The sequence below is a fragment of the Sminthopsis crassicaudata genome, chromosome 3 (genome assembly GCF_048593235.1).
Source record: "Sminthopsis crassicaudata isolate SCR6 chromosome 3, ASM4859323v1, whole genome shotgun sequence".
Classification (NCBI taxonomy): domain Eukaryota; kingdom Metazoa; phylum Chordata; class Mammalia; order Dasyuromorphia; family Dasyuridae; genus Sminthopsis; species Sminthopsis crassicaudata.
In genome coordinates, this window is record NC_133619.1 from 132,221,962 (window position 1) to 132,243,048 (window position 21,087).

Below are 21,087 nucleotides of genomic sequence, written 5' to 3' on the forward strand. Positions count from 1 at the left end.
TTTGGATTTCTTTCAGGAGGTGAATGATAGATTCTTTCAATGGCATTTTACCATCTGGACATCAGGGCAGATTTTGTTGGAGATTTTTTGAAAGAGATTATTTAGATCCTTTTTTAATCATGGATTTCAGGCCATCTAACAATTATTAGAGTCTCTTCTTAATCAATTGTCCAGGTTAATTGTTTTTTCAATGAATTATTTTACATGCTCTTTTACTTTTTTAATATTTCTGGTTTTGTTTTCCTAATTCTTGATGTCTCATTGAGTCATTCATTTCCATTTATTCAATTCTAATTTTTAGTGAGTTATTTTCTTTTTTTAATGGTAGTAAATTTATGTATTTCAAATACATATTGCTTTATGAATCAGGCTGTCAGAGGAAAATCAGAGTCAAAGGGGGGGAAAATGGGATAACAAAAAACAGAAAAAAAGACGTGAACATAGCATATGTTAATTTACATTCAGCCTCATTAGTTCTTTTTCTAGATTCAGATGGCATTTCCTATTCAAATACTATTGAAACTGCTTTGGATCACTGAAGTACTGAGAAGTACCAAGCCTTTCATAGATGACCACTGCACATTCTTGCTGTTATTGTGTACAATTCATTTCTAGTTCTGTTTGTTTTTGTCAGCATCAGTTCATGGAAATGGTTCCAGGCTTCTCTCTAATCAGCTTGTTTATTAAAGAAAAATAACATTCCATTACCTTAATTACTACAATTTATTCAGTCATTCCTTAAGTCATGGTCATCTAAACTTTTTCTAATTCTTTGATATCACAAAAAGAGGTGCAACAAACATCTTTGCACATATGTGTTAGGATTACTAAGTGAGAACTCAGGTTGTCTGGACAGTGACAAGGTGAGAATTCAGGTTTTCTGGACAATTACAAGGTGAGAACTCAGGTTGACTTGATAGAGGGGGCAAGCTCATTGGCTGGGGTGGTTTTTCCCAGAAGCCCTTGCATTATCCCATGCCCATTCTCTGGGAGGATAAAAGACACAATATTGGGCCTGGAGAGCAGATCGGCCTTGAGAAGGATAAGAGCTGGAGGAGATTCAGAGCCAGGATTTGGCGCCCAACGTGGGGCAAGGACTTTTGCTTATCCTGACAAGAGGAGCTAGACCAGACCTTCGCACATATGGGTCTTTTTTCCATGCTTTATGATTTCTTTGGGATACAGACAAAGTAATGGCACTGTTGGGTCAAAAAGGTTTATACACCTTTAGGCATAGTTCCAGATTGATCTCCAGAATAATTGGATCTTTTCACAACCCTATCAACAATGCATTATTATCCCAGTTTACTCACAGTCCCTCCAACATTTATCTTTGTCTTTTCCAGTCATCTTAGACAATCTGAGAGGTATGAAGTGGTAGCTCAGAGTTGTTTTAATTTGCATTTTTCTAATCAATAGTGATTTAGAGTATTTTTTTCACCTAACTATAAATGACTTTAATTTCATCATCTGAAAGATGTCTGTTCATATCTTTTGACCATTTGTCAATTAAGAAATGACTTGTATTATAAATTTTATTTATATTTATTTGTATATAAATTTGTATTATAAATAAATGGCTCTTTATATATTTTCGAAATGAGACATTTATAAGAAATATTTACTGTACAGATGTTTTTCCAGCTTTGTACTTCCATTTTAATGTTATTTCTATTGACTTTGTTTGTGCAAATCCTTTTTAATTAATGTAATTAAAGTTGATTATTTTGCCTTTCATTATACTTTTCCAATTCTTCTGTGGTCATAAATTGCTCCAAAGAGCTGATAGATAAATTACTCCTTGTTTTCCTAATTTATTTATAGTACTGTCATTCACACTTAAATTATGTATCCATTTTACCTTATTTTGGTATGGGGTGTGAGTTGTAGATGTATGGTGAGTTTCTGACATATTGTTTTCCAGTGTTCCCAGCAATTTTTGTCAAATAGTGAAATTTTTTTTTTCAAAAGCTGGATTTGGGATTTTATCGAATATTAGATTGCTATAGACCATGATTATTGTGCTATGTGTATTTAATCTATTCCACTGCTCCACCACACAATGCATTAGCCAGTAACAAATGGTTTTGATGACAGCTGCTTTATAATATAGTTTTAGATGTGGTACTGATAAGATACAATCAATTGTATTTTTTTTAAATAATTCCTTTGATATTTTGAAACTTTTGGTCTTCCAGATGAATATATATATATATTTAAAGTCCATAAAATATTTTAGCAGCTTGATTGGTATACTACTGAACAAATAGACCATTCAGGCAGAATTGTCATTTTTATTATATTAGTTCATTCTACACATGAGTATTTTATATTTTTCCAATTGTTCAGATCTGATTTTAATTGTGTGAGGAATGTTTTGTGATTATGTTCATATAGTTCTTGAGTTTGTCTTGGTAGGTAGACCCCCGATTATTTTATTTTGTCTACAGTAATTTTAGATATAATTTTTCTTTCTATGTCTTGTTGATGGGCTTTGCCAATAATATATAGAAATGCTGATGATTTGTGTGAGTTTATTTTATATCCTTTAACTTTGTTAAAGCTGTGAATTGTTTCCAGCAGGTTTTTGGATGATTTTCTGAGATTCTCTGAGTATATAATCATATCTATAAAGAGTGATACGTTTATTTCCTAATTGTCTATTCTAATTCCTTTATTTTCCTTTTCTTTTCTTATTGCTAAACTCGTTATTTATAGTGTAATGTTAAATAAGTAATGATAATAGGCAGGCTTGTTTCACCCCTGATGTTAATGCCAAAGTGTCCAGCTTCTTTGTCTTACAAATAATACTTGCAGATGGTTTTAGATAGATTGTTTATTATTTTAAGGAAAGATCCCTTTATCCCTTTGGTCTCTAGAATTTTTTTAATAGGAATGGGTAGTGTATTTTGTCAAAAGATTTTCTGCATCTATTGAGATTATCAATGACTTCTGTTGGCTTTGTTATTGATATGAACAATTATAGTAATAGTTTTCCAGATACTGAACCAGCCTTGAATTCCTGGCATAAAATCCACTTTGTTATATTGTATTATACTGCTAATAAATTGCTATAATCTCCTTGCTGATATTTTATTTACATTGTTTGCATCAATATTCATTAGAGAGATTGGTCTTTAGTTTTCTTTCCTGGTTTAGGTATTGGAGTCACATAGTTTTTTGCAAATAATTTACATAGTGTTGGAATTAATGTTCTTTTAAATGTTTGGTAGAATTTACATGTTAATTCATCTGGCTCTGGAGAATTTTTCTTAGGGAGTACATTACTGACTTAGTCAATTTCTTTTTCTAAAATGGTACCATTTAAGTAATTTATTTCTTCTTTTGTTAACTTGGGCTATTTATATTGTAAATATTTATCCATTTTAGTTAGACAGTTTGACTTGCTGCCATAAATTTGGGCAAAATAATTCCAAATTATTCCTTTAATTTCTTTTTCTTGGTGGTAAGCTTATTTCTTTCATTTTTCATGCTGGTGATTTTTTTCTCTTATTTTTCTGATCAAATTAGCCAAAAGGTAATATATGTTGTTAAAAGTTCTAATTTGTTTTTCACTTGGGTGATTTTAATTTGCTCTTTTTCTAGTTTGTTTTTTTCTTTTAATTGCATGCCTAGTTCATCTCTTCTTTGTGTAATTTATTTATGTAGCTATTGAGAGATAAAATTTTCCCTAAGAACTACTTCAGTTGCATCCCATACATTTTTTGTATGTTGCCTCATGATTGTCATTTTTTTAGATGAAATTATGGATTGTTTCTGTGATTTGATGTTTGGCCTATTCATTGTTTAGAATTAGAATATTTAATTTCCAATTGTTTTTAGTATACTTTCCCTGCCTCTTTATTGAATGTAATTTTATTGCATTGTGGTTTGATGAGGAAACATTTACTATTTCTGCCTTTTTTACATTTGATTGTGATGTTTTAATATCCTAAAACATGGTCAATTTAGAGGTATATGTCATGTACTGCTGAGAAAAAGGTGTATTCCTTTCTATCTCTCTTTAATTTTCTCCAGAGGTCTATCATATCTATGTTTTCTAGAATCCTCCATATTCTCTTTCTTATTTATTTTGGGGTTAGATTTGTCTGATTCTGAGAGGCAAAGTTGCGGTCCCCCACTAGAATAATTTTGCTTTCTATTTCTTCCCCTAAATGGCTTGAAACCTTCTGTAGAAATTTGGCTGCTCTGCCACTTGTACATACACACTTTGTATCATTCCAACTTCATTATTTACTGTAACCTTTATCAAGATGTACTTTCCTTCCTTTCTTTTAAAAAGATCTATTTTCAGTTTTTCTTTATCTGAGATCAGAATTGCCACTCTTTTTTTTTTTTTTTGCTTCAGCTGAAGCATAATGAATTTTACCTTTACTCTGTATATGTCTTTCTGCATCAAATGTATTTCTTATGAACAAAATATTGAAGGATTATTGTTTTTATTAAAGCTTTTTATTTTCAGAACATATGCATGGATAATTTTTCAGCACTGACCCTTGCAAAATCTTTTGTTCCAAATTTTCCCCTCCTCTACCTCACTCTCTGCCCTAAATGCAAATAATCCAATCTCTCTCTCTCTCTCTCTCTCTCTCTCTCTCTCTCTCTCTCTCTCTCTCTCTCTCTCTCTCTCTCCATATATATGTATATATATATATATATATGCACACACACATATATATATATATATATATATAACATTTAAAATCTATGTTAAATCCAATATAAATTTACATATTTATGCAATTATTTTGGTATCCAAGAAAAATCAGATCAAAAAGGAAAATATTAGAAAAGTAAAAGAGTGCAAGCAAACAACAACAAAAGGAGTGAAAAGTCTATGTTGTGATACTCTCTCTGGGTATAGATTGCTTTCCTCACCATGAGATCATTGGAATTGGCTTCAAACATCTCATTACTGGAAAGAGTCATGTCCACCAGAATTGATCATCATATAAGCTTGCTGTTGCTGTGTATAATGTTCTCCAGGTTCTCCTCATTTCACTTAGTACCATTTAATGTAAGTCACTTCAGGCCTCTCTAAAATCATCCTGCTGTTTTTTTTTTTCTTATAGAACAAAAATATTCCATAAAATTTATATATCATAACTCATTCAGCCATTCTCCAACTAATGGGCATCCACTCAGTTTTCAAATTCTTGACATGAAAAAAAGAGCTGCCACAAACGTTTTTGCACATTGGATCCCCCTCCCTCCTTTAAGATTTCTTTGGGATATAAGCCTAGTAGAAATACTGCTGGATGAAAGGATATGCACAGTTTGATAACTGTTTTGCATAGTTTTGCAATATTAAATTGCTCTCCAGAATGGCTAGATCTGTTAACAATTTCACCAACTATATATTAGTGTCCTAGTTTTCCTACATCCTTTCCAATATTTATCATTATCTTTTCCTGTCACCTAAGCCAATCTGAGAGATGTGTAGTGATATCTCAGAGTTGTCTTAAATTGTATTTCTCTTATCAATGGTGATTTAGAGCATCTTTTTATATGATAGAAATGGTTTTAATTTCTTTATGTGAAAATTGATTGTTCATATCTTTTGACCATTTATCAATTTGAGAATGTCTTGAATTCTAAGTTATAATTCTCTATATTTTTTAAAATGAGACCTTTATCAGAACCCTTAAACGTAAAAGTGTTTTTATTGAATTTATTGCTTCCCTTCTAATCTCGTTTGCATTAGTTTTATTTGTACAAAAACTTTTTCATCAAAATTATGCATTTGGTGTTCAATAATGAGTTCCGGTTCTTGTTTAGTCACAGATTTCTTCCTTTTCCACATATCTGTTAGGTAAGTTATCCTGTATTCTTCTAATTTGCTTACAATATCACTCTTAATCTATAAATTATGAATCCATTTTGACCTTATCTTGGTATGTGGTGTTAAGTGTGGGTCAATGCCTAGTTTCTGCCATACTAGTTTCCATTTTTCTCAGCAGTTTGTGTGAAATAATGAATCCTAATCACAGAAGCAGATCTTGAGGTTTGTCAAACACTAGATTTCTATAGTCATTGCATATTTTGTCTTATGAACCTAACTTATTCCACTGATCAACTACTCTTAGGCAGTACCAAATGATTTAGATGAAAGCATCATTATAATATAGTTTTAGGTCTGGCACAGCTAAGCCAACTTCATTGGCATTTTTTTTATTAATTCCCTTAATATTCTTGACCTTTTGTTCTTCCAGAATTTTGTTGTTATTCTTTCTAGGTATGTAAAATAATTTCTTGGCAATTTCATTAGTATGGCACTAAATAAGTTATTTAACTTAGGAAGTATTGTCATTTTTACTATATTAGCGTGGCCTACCCATGAGCACTTGATTTTTTTTTTCCATTTGATTAGATCTGACCTTACATATATGCAGCAAGCATTTTGTGGTTGTGTTCATAGAGTTCCTGACATTCCCTTGACAGATAGATTACCAAATATTTTATAGTTTCAACAGTTATTTTAATGGAATTTCTCTTTATATCTCTTTTTGCTGACATTGCCTAATAATGTATAAAAATCCTAATTATTTATGTGAATTTATTTTGTATCCTCCAACTTAGCTAAAGTTATGAATTGTTTCTAGTTATGAATAGTTGTTTTAGTTGATTCTCTATGATTCTCTAAGTATGCCATCATATCATCTACAAAGAATGATAATTTGATTTCCTCATTACCTACTATAATTTCTTGAATCTCTTTTTCTTCACTTATTGCCAAAGCAAACATTTATAAAACAATATGAAATACTAATGGTGATAGTGAGCAACCTTGTTTCACATCTGATCTTACTAGGAATGGTAACAATTTTTTCCCATTACATATGATGTTTGCTGATGGTGTTAAATAGATGGTACTGATTATTTCAAGGAAAAGTCTATGTATTCCAATACTCTCTAATATTTTAATAGGAATGGGTGTTGAATTTTATCAAATACTTTTTTCTGCATCTATTGAAATAATCATATTTTTTGTTAGTTTGGTTATTGATATAGTCAATTATGATAATAGTTTTCCTAATACTGAACCTAATTGGCATTCCTGGTATAAATCCTACTTAATCCTGGTGTATTATCCTGGAGATGACTTTCTGTAATCTTGTTGCTAATATTTTACGTAAGATTTTTCCATCAATATTCATTAGATAAATTGGTCTATAATTTTCTTTTTCTTTTTTCATCCTACCTGGTTTAGATATCTACACCATATCTGTGTCATTAAAGGAATTTGAATATTTTCTTATTTTTTCATATATTTTATGTAGTATTAGAATTAATAGTTCTTTAAATGTCTTGTAGAATTCACATGGCAGATCCATCTGCCCTAGAGATTTTTTCTTGGGAGTTGATTAATAGCTTGTTTTATTTATTTTTCTAAAATGGGACTATTTAAATCATTTATTTCCACTTCTGTTAACCTGAGCAATCTACATTTTTGTAAATATTCCTCTATTTCCTTTTTATTATCAAACATATTGACATATAATTAGACAAAATGACTCCTAATCATTGCTCTAATTTCCTGTTCATTGGTGCAAAGTTCTCCCTTTGCTATTTTTTGTTTTTGTTTTTGTTTTTGTTTGTTTTTCTTAGGGTCCCACATCCAGTAAGTATTATACCGTTGTTATTCCTTTGCCTTTCTACTTTTGTTTTTCTTTTTATTAGCCTCCCTCTTTCCTTTCCTCTTTCCCCTCCTACTTCCTTCTAGGGTGAGACAAGTTTCTCTGTGAAACTAAAGATATCTGATAGTCTTTCTTTGAGACAAATCTAGTGAGAGTAAGATTTCACACAATGCTCATCCCCCTTTCTTCTATCCCTCAATTTTAATAGGTCTCTTTTGCCTCTCCAGGAGATGAAATTTACCCCATTTTTACTCAATTTTCATTTTCTTTCAGAACAATCCCTTTTCCTTCTCTGGTTTCTCTTTTATATCATCACAATAAAATAAAATTATACTTGTGCCCTCTAAGTACACTGATGACAGAGATATAGATCTGTAGAGTTATGATATCATTTTTACATATAGGGATATAAGATTTTACCATTTAAAAGAAAGGTTTTTGTCATGGTGGTTGTTGTTGTTGTTGTTCTTTCCAATTTAGCTTTTTTATGCTTCTCTTGAGTTCTGTATTTGAAGATCAAGTTTTCTGTCCAGGTCTGTTTTTTTCATAATAAATGAATAAAATTCACCAGTTCCATTGAATGTGCATTTTTTTTCCTGGAAGATATAGTTTAATTTTGCTGGATAGTTGATTTTGTATTGAAATTCAAGTTTTTGTTTTTTTTGTTTCCCCCCCCCTTTTTAGAATATCAAATTCTAGTCCATTTGCTTTTCTTTTTTAATGGAGTATGCTACATCCAGTATAATCCTGTTTCTGACTACTGGGTATTTGAATTGTTTCCTTCTGGCTGCTTGGAATATTTTCTCTTTTTTTCCTAATAATTCTGAAATTTATTATGATATTCCTTGGTGTTTTCATTTTGGAGTCTCTTTCAGGAGGTGATTGATGAATTTTTTCAATGACTATTTCACCCTCTCACTCTAGAATATCAGAGGACTTTCCTTGACAATTCGATTAAAGATGCTGTCTAGGACTTTTTTTACTCATATTTTTCAGGATGTCCAATAGTTCTTAGATTGTCTCTCCTAGATTTATTTTCCAAGTCTGTTGTTTTCCCAATGAGGTATTTTACATTTTCTTCTATTTTTTTCTTTTTTTTGTTTAACTTATTCTTGAAATAATATTGAGCCATTCACTTTCATTTGTTAACTTCTAACTTTAGTGAATTATTTTTTATTTACCTTTTTATCTTCATTTATATTTGGCCAATTGATCTTTTAAATGCATTATGTTCATTTGACCTTTTTTCACTTCTCAAATTGTTTTTCAATGAATTTGTTTCTTCTTCATATGTATTTTATAAAAAGTTATATGCTTTTTCCATTTTGTCAAATCTTTTTTGTAAGAAATTATATGATTTAAATTATACATCAATCTCTCTACTGAATATTGATGCAAAAATATTTTATTAATTATTTAATTTATTTATTTATTAAAGCTTTTTTATTTACAAAACATATGCATAGACAATTTTTCATCATTGAACTTTGCAAAACCTCCTGTTCCAAATTATCTCCTCCACTCCCTTTCCCCTAGATGGCAGGTAGCCCAATACATGTCAAATATGTTAAAATCTGTGTCAAGTCCAATAAATGTACACATATTTATACAGGTATCTTACTGCATGAGGAAAATCAGATTGAGAAGAGAGAATAAAAAAGAAACTGAGAAATAAAGCAACATGCAAGTAAACAATGATAGAAAGAGTAAAAGAGCTATTGTGGATGCATACTCAATTCCCATGGTCCTCTCTCTGGGTATAGGTGGCTCTTTTTATGACAAAGCAATTAGAATTGGTTTGAATCATCTCATTGTTGAAGATAGCCACGTCCTTCAGAACTGATAATCATTGCCATGTATAATGATCTCCTGGTTCTGCTCATTTCACACCATTTTCTATCTTATCTTAGTATATGATGTTATGGGTAGGTCAATGCCTAGTTTCTTCCATACTAGATTCCAATTTTCCCAGCAGTTTTGTCAAATGGTGAATTCTTATCCCAAAAGACTAGGATCTTTTGGTACTGTCAAACACAAGATTTCTATAGTCATTGACTATTTTGTTCTGTGAACCTAACCTATCCTACTAATCAACTGCTCTATTTCTTATCCATGAATAAATTATTTTGATTACTGCTGATTTATAATATAGTTTTTGATCTAGTACAACTAAAGCACTTTCATTTGCTTTTTTTTTTCATTAATTCCTTTGAAATTCTTTACCTTTTGTTATTCCACATGAATTTTGTTATTTTTTTCTAGGTAAGTAAAACAGTTTCTTGGAGTTTGATTAGAATAGCACTAAATAAATAATTAGTTTAGATAATATTGTCATCTTTTTATATTTGCCCAATCTATCTGAGAGCACTTGATATTTTTGTGATTGTTTAGAGCTGAATTTATTTGTGTGGAAAGTGTTGTGTAGTTTTGCTCATACATTTGCTGATTTTCCCTTGGCAGATAAGATTCCCAAATGTTTTCTACTATTGATAGTTATTTTAAATATCTAATTGGAAAAACAACTGACTTGGAAAACAGATCTATAAGAAGCCATCTAAGAATCATTAAATTTCCTGAAAACTTGATTTAAAAAAATATTTTTTCAGAAAATCATCAAAGAGAACTGCCTGGATGTCGTAGAATCAGAAGGTAAAATAGCCATTGAAAGAATTCACTGAATAACACCTGAAAGAGACCCCCAAAATTAAAACACCAGGGAATGTTATGGCTATATTTCAGAACTATCAGACTAAGGAAAAAAATAATGTAGGCAGCCAGAAAGAAACGATTCATATTCTGAAGGGACACAATAAGGATTACCCATGACATAGCAGCTTACACCTTAAAGGATCAAAGGGCCTGGAATCTGATATGCTGAAAGGCAAAGGGACTTGGAATGCAGCCAAAAATAAATTATCCCATTAAACTGAACATTTTCTTTCAAGAAAATAGGCATTCAATGAAATAGATGAATTCCATTTATTTAAAATAAAAAGACCAGAACTAAAACAAAAAAAAAAAAAAATGGAACCTACAAATAATAGCAATCAAGAAAAGCATAAAAAGGTTAAAAGAAAAGAACTCTTGAGAACTGTATTTCTGTTATGGGTATACATAGAGAGTGCATGTATAATTTGATTTTACAGTTATAGTATAAAAAAAGAAACTATAGGTGGAAAGGGGATTGTAACAAAAAAGTGGGTAAAATGAGGGAAATTACACCTCAGGAAGAAGCAAAGGAAACCTATTGTAATTGAGGGAAAGGAGGAAGGGGGTTGAACATTGTGTGAATCTTACTCTCATCAGATTTGCCAGTAAGAGAGAATATTGGACATATTTACTTTCACCAAGAAATTTCTATCACCTTATAGAAAATCGGAAGAGAAAGGATAAAAAGGGTAGGGATAGGATAAATAGAAGAGGAAACAGAAATAGTAGAGGAAAGGCATAAGAAAAGGGGAGGGATTCTAAAGGGGAAGGAATGTTTAAGGCAAGAATTGTTCATAAATAAAATGCTGGGGAGGAGGGAAAGGAGAAAAGAGGAAAGTATAATTTGGGGTTAATCAGATGGTAGGAAATACAGAATTAGTAGTTTTAATCATAAATGTGAGTGGAATGAACTCTCACATAAAACTGAAACAGATGGCAGACTGGATTAAAAGTCAGAATCCTACAATATGTTGTTTACAAGAAACACATTTAAAGCAGAACAATACATAACAGAACAAAGCTAAAAGTCTGGAGCAGAATCTGTAGTGCTTCAGGTGAAGTAAAAAAAAAAAAAAAAAAAGCAAGAGTTGTATGTCCTAATTTCAGAACAAGCAAAAGCAAAAATTGATCTAACTAAAATAAATAATAAGGGAAACTATATCTTGCTAAAGGGAACCATAGATAATTAAAAAGTGTTAATATTAAATATTTTATATGCACCAAATGGTATAGCATGGATATTCCTAAATAAGAAGTTGAGACTTGTGAGAAGAAATTCACAGCATAACTATAATAATGGGAAATCTCTATCTTCCTCTCTCTGAACTAAATAAATAAGAAAGAAGTTAAAGGAGGTAAATAGAATACTAGAAAAGTTAGATATGATAGATCTTTGGAGAAAACTAAATGGAGACAGAAAGGAGTCCACTTTCTTCCTAGCAGTTCATGGAACCTATACAAAAATTGATCTTACATTAGGACATAAAGACCTCAAAATCAAATGCAGAAAGGCAGAGATAGTAAATGCATTTTTTCAGATAGTGATGCAATAAAATAACATTTAATAGAGGATCAGGGCAAAATAGACCAAAAGGAAATTAGAAACTAAATTATCTCATCCTGAAGAATGAATGGGTGGGACAAAAAAATCATATGCACAATTAATAATTTCATCCAAGAGAATGGGAGAACATATCAAAATTTGTGGGATGCAGCCAAAATGGTAATAAGGGCATATTTTTTAGCTCTAAATGCTTACTTGCATAAAATAGAGAAAGAGAAATTCATGAATTGGGCCTTGAGTTTAACGAGTTAAAAAAAGAAGAAATTAAAAGTCCCCAATCAAATATGAAATATAAAATTCTGAAAATAAAAAAAAATTAATAAAATTGGAAGTAAAAAAACTATTGAATTAATAAATAAAACTGAATTGGTTTTATGGAAAAACCAACAAAATAAATAACTATTTGATTAATTTCATTGGAAATAGGAAAAAGGGAGTTATTAGTCTCAAAAATGAAAAGGGAGAACTTTCCACCAATGAAGAGGAAATTAGAGCAATAATTAGTAGTTACTTTGCCCAACTTTATACCAATACATTTAACAACTTAAGTGAAATGTGGGAATACCTACAAAAATATAGATTGTTCAGAGTAATGGAATAAGAAATAAATTAATTTAAAAGTTCCATTTTGGAAAAAACAAATAGAACAAGGTATTTATCAACCCCCCAAGAAAAAATATCCAGGGCTAGATGGATTTACGTGTGAATTCTACCAAAAATTTAAAGAAAAATTAACTCCAATACTTTATAAACTATTTGAAAAAAAAATTGGGAAAGAAAAATTCCTACCAAATTTCTTTTATGACACAGTCATTGTTTCAATACCTACATCCAAGTAGGACAAACACAGAGAAAGAAAATTATAGACCAATTTCTCTAATGAATGGTGATGCAAAAATCTTAAATAAAATATTAGCAAAGAGATTACAGAAAATATCCCCAGGATAATTCTCCATGACCAAGTATGATTTATGCCAGGAATGCAGGGCCAGTTCAATTTTAGGAAAACTCTTAGCATAATTGACTATATCAATAACCAAATTAACAAAAACCATATGACTATCTCAATAGATGCAGAAAAAGCATTTGAAAAAAATCCAACATCCATTCCTACTAAAAACTCTTGAGAGTATAGGAATAAATGGACTATTCCTTAGAATAATCAGGAGCATATATTTAAGACCGTCAGTAAGCATAATATGCAATAGAAATAAACTGCAACCTTTCCCAGTAAGATCAGGAGTGAAACAAGGTTGCCCACTATCACCATTACTATTCAATATAGTACTAGAAACGCTAGCCTCGGCAATAAGAGCCGAGAAAGAGATTCAAGGAATTAGAGTAGGAAATGAGGAAATCAAATTATCACTCTTTACAGATGATATGATGGTATACTTAGAGAACCAAAGAGAATCAACTAAAAAACGTATTAGAAATAATATACAACTTTAGCAAAGTTGCAGTATATAAAATAAATCCACACAAATCCTCAGCATTTTATATACCAACAGCAAGAGATACAAAGAGAAATCCCATTTAAAATAACTGTAGTAGAAAACATTTGGGAATCTATCTGCCAAGGGAAAGTCAGCAAATGTATGAGCAAAACTACATAACACTTTCCACACAAATGAAGTCAGCTCTAACAATAAGAAAAATATCAAGTGCTCTTAGATAGGTCGAGGGAATCTAATTAAGTTGGCAATGCTACCTAAATTAATCTATTCATTTAGTGCTATACCAATCAAACTCCCAAGAAACTATTTTACTGACCTAGAAAAAATAACAACAGAATTCATCTGGAAGAACAGAAGGCCCAGACTTTTAAGGGAACCAATGGGCAAAAAAATAAATAAATAAATAAATGAATAAAAAACTAAATGAAGGAATGAGGTCTAGCTATAGCATATCTAAAACTATATTATGCAGCAACAGTCATCAAGAAAATTTGCTACTAGCTAAGAAATAAAGCAGTTGAGCGGTGGAATAGGTTAGCTTCACAGAAAAAAAAAATAGTCAATGACTATAGCATTCTAGTGTTTGACAAACCCAAGATGCCATTTTTAAGGGGCCTTTAAATGGGTGCCACAGTGCATCGGGAGATTGAGGCCGGGAAGTAATTTCTGTGGATATTAGGACTGCCCTTGGGTGGGATCTTGGCCATGATGAGATAGCTTCGTAATGGGTGACTCTCTAGCTGATTGGCTGTGTGTGTGACCTCACAGGCCCTTTATAAGGACACTGCAGGAAGCAGTTGCTCTCTTTAACCTGGCGCTCTTCACCCTGGCTTCCTAGACTGGGTGGCCAAGCCAAGATGGATAGCCAAAAGAGGTAAGGATTTTAGTATTGAACACGTGGGTCTTCTGATTAGGTGTTCACTCGGGAACCAATAAGTCAGGGCATCAGTTAGGGCATTATGTGAGTAGGTATAATAAAGGCTTTTAAGATTACACATGGCTGTTCTTGAGTGTGCTACCGGTTATTAAGCTATAGATTCAAGAGATTGTGGCCAGAGACCTTTGAAGGCCTCAGAGGAGGCGAGCCAGGTAGAGTTCACACTGCAAAGGACAGTGGTCAAAGGTACTCTGGTGGGTCTAGGACAGACTAGTAATTGTAACTGCCAGGAGAGCATGCTACAGCCATCTTTTGGAATAAGAATTCACTATTTGGCAGAAACTGCTGGGAAAATTGGAAACTAGTATAGCAGAAACTACTATACTAACATCATATAGTAGGATAAGGTAGAAATGGGTTCATGATCTAAACTTAAAGAATGATATTATAAATAAATTAGAAGAACATAGGATAGCTTATCTTTCGATAAACTGTGGAGTCTATAAAAGAGGAAAGTATTTGTGACCAAAGAAGAGCTAGAGATCATTATTGATCACAAAAATAGATCATTTTGATTGTATTAAATTAAAAAGGTTTGTACAACAAAACTAAAGCAGATGAGATTAGAAGGGAAGCAATAAACTGAAAAAACATATTTTGCATTCATAGGTTTTGATAAAGGCCTCATTTCTAAAATATAAAGAGAACTGACGCAACTTTTTAAGAATTAAAGCTATTCTCCGATTGATAAATGGTTAAAAGATATGAGCAGATAATTTTCAGATGAAGAAACTGAAATTATTTTTATTCATATGAAAAGGTCGTCCAGATCACCATTGATCAGAGAAATACGGATTAAGACAACTCTGATGTACTACAGATTGGCTAAGATGACAGGAAAAAGTAATGACGAATGTTGGAAAGAATTTGGAAAAACTGGGGCCTACATTGCAGGTGGAACTATGAACAGATGCAACCATTCTGGAGAGCAATTTGGAACTTTGCTCAAAAAGTTATCAGACTGTGCATACCCTTTGACCCATAAGTGTTTCTACAGGGCTTACATCCTAAAACCATCTTATAGGAGGGAAAGGGACCCACATGTCAAAAATGTCTGTGGCATTTCTTTTTGTAGTGGCAAGAAATTGGAAACTGAATAGATGCCCACCAATTGGAATATACCTAAATAAATTATGGTATGTTAATGTTATAGGACATTATTGTTTTTTTTAAGAAATGACCAGCAGGATGATTTCAGAGAGGCCTGGGGAGACTTACATGATCTGATGCTAAGTGAAATGAGCAGTACCAGGAGATCATTATACACAACAACAATAAAACTATATAATGATCAATTCTGGTGGATGTGACTCTCTTCATCAATGAGATGATTCAAACCAATTCTAATTGTTCAATGATGAAGAGAGCCATCTACACCCAAAGAGGACTGTGAAATCTGAGTGAGAACCATAACAGAGCATTCTCACTGTCTGTTGTTTGCTTGCATTTTCTTTTCTTTCTCAGCTTTTTTTTTTCTTCCTTCTTTATCCGATATGTTTTTTTTTTTTTTTCTGTGCAGCCAGATAACTGTATAAATATGTATACAGGTATTGGATTTAATATATATTTTAACATATTTAGCATGTATTGGATTACCTGCCACCTAGGAGATGGGATGAGGGGAAAGAGAGGATAATTTGGAACAGAAGGCTTTGCAAAGGTCAATGTTGAAAAATTGCCCATGCATACATATTGTAAATTAAAAAAAAAAAAAAAGCTTTAATAAAAAAAATTCTTAAAAGTTTTCTATTTTAAGGAATATCTATATTTTTTCTCCTGAAATATAATACTGATTTTTTCTGGATAGGGGGTTCTTTATTATAACCATTTTTTCTTTGCCCTCTGGGATATCATATTTAAGCCCTCAAGTCCTTTAATGTTGAAGCTGTTGAATCTTATATTACCTTAACTGTGGCTCCAACAAACTTCATTAGTTTCTTTCTAGCTGCTTGCAATATGTTTTCTTAACCTAAGAATTCTGGGATTTAGCTGTAGTATTCCTGGGAGGTTTCATTTTGGGATCTTTTATCAGCAAGTAATTTCTTTTGATTTTTCTTTTGCTCTCAGGTCTTAAAAATTGAGGCATTTTTCCTTGATAATTGAAACATGATATCTATTGCTGAGAATAGTTTCAATCATTTACAAATGATTATCTAAGAAAATTGCTGCTACTTTGTACATATTCCATTTTACATTATATCTTACATGGAAGCCTGTTTTTTTTTTTTTTTGTTTTTGTTTTGATCATGGCTTTCAGATAGACCAATAATTGTTAAATTATCTCTCCCACATCTGTTTTCCAATACAGTTGTTGTTTTTTGTTTTGTTTTGTTTTGTTTGGTTTTGTTTTTGCTTTTTCCAACAAGATATTTCACATTGGTTTCTATTTTTTTATTCTTTTTATTTTGTTTTAATTTTTCTTAATTTATCATAAAGTTGTTAAATTTCATTTTCTTGATTCTAATTTTTAAGCATTTATTTTCTTCAATGAACTTTTGTACCTTATTTTCCTTTTGGCCAATTTTACTTTTAAAAGTGTTTTTTTTTTTTTTTTTAATTTCCTCCATTTGGCCAGCTTTGCTTTATGAGGCATTCTTCTCAATAAGTTTTTATATCCTCATTATCATTTTTCCTAGTTTGCTTTTTAAAAGTTTTTTTTTTCCTTAGTGTTCTTTTATGTCTCCTTTGACAAAATGTTTGTTTTCCCCTGATTTTGTTGAATGACATTCATTTCTCTTCACAATTTTTCTTCTTCCTCTCTTACTTGATTTTCAAGATTCCTTTTGAGCTCTTCCATGGTCTGAGAACATTCCACACCATATATTGAAGACTTTGGATGAAGGAGTTTTGACTTTGTAATCTTCTGAGTGTGCGTGTTTTTAATCTTCCTAATCACTATAGTAACTTTCCATAGTCAGATATTATTTGTATTGTTTATTTATTTTTAGCCTATTATTAAACTTTTTAACTCTTTGTTTAAAAAGGTAACACTGCTTCCAGGTTGGAGAGAGCACTATGTTCAACTTCAGGGGTTTTGTGTATTTTGTTCAGAAATACTTCTAGGAGCCTGTAATTTTTCATCTCTTTTAAGGTGATGTGATATAAGGAATAAACTTTTTAACAATTTCCTCGACTATGCTTTGGTCTGTAAGTGACAACAAGCACCCCTTTCTGCCCTGGAATTGTGAAGAGAGTACTGGGTCCACTGTATCTCTAAGTTCTGATGTGCTAGTCTTGCTTCATGCACTGGGACAACCCCCTAAACCCAGAAAAGATCCAAGTAACAGCAAAGCAAAAGAGTTCTGCCTCAGTGCTAGCAAAAAGGCCCCAGTAATTTCCTTCTGAGTAGTTATTTAATCCCTTTACTATCTATGAGCTGAGGACTCTGAAAGCAGGGCCTGTAGCTGATGATTCAGTAGCTCCTAAATGCTGCTCCTGGATTTCTGAGACTTTCATTGTGCTGACACTTCATTGGAATGTGGTCTACTCTCTGACCTTCTAAGCCCTCTTTGATGTATGTGGGCTGAAATGGCTGAAAAGCACCACAACCATCACTGATAAATTGCCTTAAGGTCTCCTTCTGATTTGCTAAGGTCTGGTCCATAGATATAGCCTGCTCTGGACTGTACTTTATTCTCATCCTGCGGTATATCTTTCCTATTTTCCTTCTAAGCAATCATTTGCTGACTAGCTGTTTCCCTGCATCTTATTATGGATTTCAACATTACAGAGTTCTAGTTGCTATTTAAAGTTATTTGGAGGGGTTTGGGGGAGAGTTCAGACAAGCTACTCAGGCCTTTAGCATCTTGCTCTACCTCTCAAGTTACCTTGATTCAGTCAGCATTATAGAACCCGTTATGTATCAAAGATATAGTTTTAACTTATATATCCTAAATTCTGTCCTTTGGTCTTCTGGTTTCAAAATTCATTACCCCATATAACCTACCAACAGATCCCAAAGACTTTCAATTTTCTCCTCAAGCTTTCTCTTCTCCTTTGTCTTATGGACTTCAATAATCATTCCTTCTTTTTTGCAATATTTTCCCTGAATTGTGTTGTCAAATAATAACTTTGTTTTCTTTCTTGCAGTCTTGCAAGTTATACTTGCACTCTTGCAATTATAACAGGCTATTTTTATAAAATATCATTTTTTCAGTCAACTCTTATCTGGTATTGTCTTATTACCAACAGATCAAATCATTTTAACTCCATGAGTAGTAAACAAACCATACATTGTCCAAAAGAATTATTTTTCAATTTTATCTTATTGTTTTTAATACAATGAAAGGGAAATCAGGTGGTAGAGTTGGTAAAGCACTGCCACTGCAGAGTGAAGGACCTGAGTTCAAATCAATTCATACTTGTGATAGTTAATATGCTTTATATGAATATAAAAGAAAAACACAAACAAAATCATAACCAATAGGATGCATTGAAACTGAGCTGAATTCCTCCTATTAATGGAAAAGCTGGCAATTTAGGATTAAGTAAACTAAAAGGACTTTGCTAACCTATGGGGTATTTACAATTTTATTTCAGAAAGAAAAAGAAAAAGAAAAAAATAAAATATAATCTCAAGTGACTTTCAGAAATTGCTTTATGTAAGAAAAATAAAAGGGTTACATATGAGAATAGAAGGAGAAGCTGACCAAGTAAATTAACGGAATTGAATTTTGATGAGAAACCCATTTTTGGTATGTCCCAAGCTTAAAGGAAAAGACAAAGTTTCATTTAGAGGGGAAAAGAAAAACATTTTCCCTTCTTTCAATAATACTTATTAATGAAAATAAAATAAGAGTAAAGAATTATGCTCTAAATTTGTATTTTATGTAATTTTATGATGCAATTGTAGGTGCAGGTAATAGTTTTAATCTACATGCACATTTTTAATAAAGAAGAACTTGTAAATTTTAATAGGATAGCCTCAACATTCAATAATCTGTATATATGAACAAGTGGCAATGAATTAAGATTATAGAAAATATGCTTCCAATCCCAATGAAGGATAATCATATTATAGGCCACTGTTCAGATGACATGAGGGGCAACTCTTTTAAGCAGATATTTTGTTTGCACAAAAAAGTCTTTTCTTATACAAATGTAGAAAGTTAATTGTTGATCAGTTGGAATACTCACATCAGTTATGTTATAGTAGATTGAATCTTAAAAGCCAGGTCCTAAATCTATCACACAATATGAGATTTAAATCAATGGTATATCTATCATTAAAGCTGACCATTACTTTTTTACGTTTCAAGGGTCAAAACAAAACAAAATGTTTGTTTGTATAATTATTACCTGGTAAAAATAAGAATACTCTGTTGTCTGAATCCATTATAAGGTCAACTCTTCATCTTAAAGAACTTCTTAAAAGTTTTTAACTATGCATTTTTTTAATGTGGTGGAAAGAACAAAATATCACAAAGTGGTAAACAGATCCCAATATATTCCCTCATCAACTAAAGACTGAGAAACCCAGAGCACCAAATGAAAAGAAGGAAGTAGAAATTACAAGCCTTTTTTTCCTAGATCCTAAGACAGTAAGAATGTGCTATTCATAGATGAACTATATACTTGAATATTTCTCTGAGGCTTCAGAGTTAGCCATTTTAAGAAAAGAACCTTTATATTATATTTACACACACACACACACACACACACACACACACACACACACACAAATGAGGAATAGAAAAAACAAAAATCAAAATAGTCATCTTGAGGAGAATCTTCCCCTTCTAGTTTATACATCTTTGCTGCAATCTGTGTTCTTGTGAGTCTATCAGCTTTCATAGGGATTTTCAAAAGTGGAATGGAAATGATTGCCCTATTCACCTTGGTTATTATGCTCCACCTAATGCTAAGAACTAAGGCTAAGGCTAGGAGCTATGTTCTTGCCATACATAAATACCTGATTACTAAAATTGTTTCCTTCAAAAAAGCTGAGACATTTCAATGACGTTAAAAAAAAAAGATGTTCCTGATATTGCACATAAATAAAAGGGACACACATTCATGTTGTCTTCATTAGAATGTTTTAACCCAGAAATATCCTAGATAATATTTAAGTTCTAATATCTCTATGGAATCATAGAGAGAACAATTTTGTAGTCAATCCCTGTCATTTTACAGAAGAGGAAACGGAGACCCAGGGAGGTCCTATACCTTATTCAAAAATTTTTAAGAAAGTTGTTGTTACAGGATCTAAATTCAAGTTAACTGATTTGAAGGCCAGTGCACTTTCATATTTACTACACTGATTCTCCATGTTGAATAAGATTGAAATAAATGGTAATATGATTAGGCTAAGAATTTTCAAAGTGGAAGTATATAAGAACTAGGAGAATTTAAACGGGGCAGACATGATACTATTTGCAAAAATGTGACCTTTTTTCTAAGCAAATTTGTTATTTGAACAATAGGTCTCTGTCATATTTCCTTCCCAATAAACTCTAAATTACTTAAAGGCAGAGAGTATTTTACTTTTTCCTTTGCAAAACTAAACCTAGCATAATGGTTTGTGATCATTAGAATACTACTGTAGATTGCACTGGCATTATTCACACAAACTCTCAGCAAGCAGTGTGACTGACAATTACCCTAGGTGATAGATGATTTTCAGCCCCAGATAAACCCTAAAATAAATAAATTCCATACAGGCAATCACAGGACTGTGATTTCCCCTAAAGCAATTTTACCTTTATTTATTGGAGGGTAAAGAAAGAACAGTCTCTGCTGAGATTTGAAATTTACTCTAGAATT